Source organism: Coffea arabica, chromosome 6e (genome assembly GCF_036785885.1).
Source record: "Coffea arabica cultivar ET-39 chromosome 6e, Coffea Arabica ET-39 HiFi, whole genome shotgun sequence".
Taxonomy (NCBI): Eukaryota; Viridiplantae; Streptophyta; class Magnoliopsida; order Gentianales; family Rubiaceae; genus Coffea; species Coffea arabica.
This window is the reverse complement of record NC_092321.1, coordinates 27,821,153-27,822,462: the sequence shown is the minus strand read 5'-3', so window position 1 is coordinate 27,822,462 and position 1,310 is coordinate 27,821,153.

The following is a 1,310-nucleotide window of genomic DNA, read 5'->3' as shown; positions in this document are numbered from 1 at the left end:
CTTTGATTAACCGGTCCACAAAAAGCATCCGATGATATAGTTGCTTACCGTAGACTAGAGGGTAAGGTGACGAGTCCAAATTAGTTTGCGTGATATCAATGAATTCCTTGAAAGTTGAATCTGGTTTAGGGTAGAAGAGACAATAAAAACTCCCTCTGACGAAGGACACCATAATAAGATATCCCGCCACTCTGTGTCACGAACTTGAAGTTTGCATCTTCTCGTTCATAATATAAATCGTCAATAGTATCATCCGGATAAGGCAACTCAGAGCTCTAGAACCCAACCAATTTTCAAATCAAACCCAACTAATCGCAACGGATCTTCTGTCCTACACCTTGTGCCACTCTCTGTCCTACTTTTTATTATATTGTTATTTCTCTTTCACAAACATCATGTTTAAATTCTTTTTTATTTTCTTAAGATCCAATAACTATTAATTGAGTAAAAAATAAATACAACAGCTTCAAAAAAGTAAAATATAATAGAAATTAAAAAATATAGCAGAAAATTCATAAAAAATCTCATTTTTTATGCGTTTTGATTTTTTGAGTTTGTTAAATTTTGTGTATTACTCAATTAACAGTTATTGGATCTTAAAAAAATAAAAAAGAATTTAAACATGATGTTTGTGAAGGAGAAATAACAATATAATAAAAAGTAGGACAGAGAGTGGCACATGGTGTGGGACAGAAGATCCGTTGCGCCCAACTAATTCTAAAATCAAAACACAACTAATTTTCAAACCAAAAAGAACTTTGCCTATCTCAAAGTAGTAGTTGAGTATTTTCTTCCACCAAAGTATGAACATGTAATATTTGTTTTGAAGCTCTTGAGATTCAAGACTTGAAATTGTAGTGACACGATTTAATTTAGTAGCATACTTAGCAATCATAAATCGAGCCCAAAGGCTGGAGAAAGTACAAAAATTTTACTATAATTTAGTACCAAAAGCTGTCAAAATATCTTCTAAAGGAGAAACCTAAGCATCCGTAGGATAACACAAATTATGCCATCTTATCTAGTACCCTATTATCCTTGTCCTCAAAGTCACCCGATTAAAATTTTGCCATAATACGCTCGAACTGGTTTAAATCATGCTTCGCTGGTTCCGTTATAGCAAATATGCATATCAGTGTAGCTTATAAAACATGCTTGTTTAAGATCATATGACCTCCAATAAATAGTTGTTGGAATTTAGAGCATAAACCACTAGACAACATTTAGGTCTTGTTTAATAATTTAATTTAGCACTTATATTTAATGGGTTTAGATCTTAACATGTTTAGATGCATTTCATAATAAAAAAT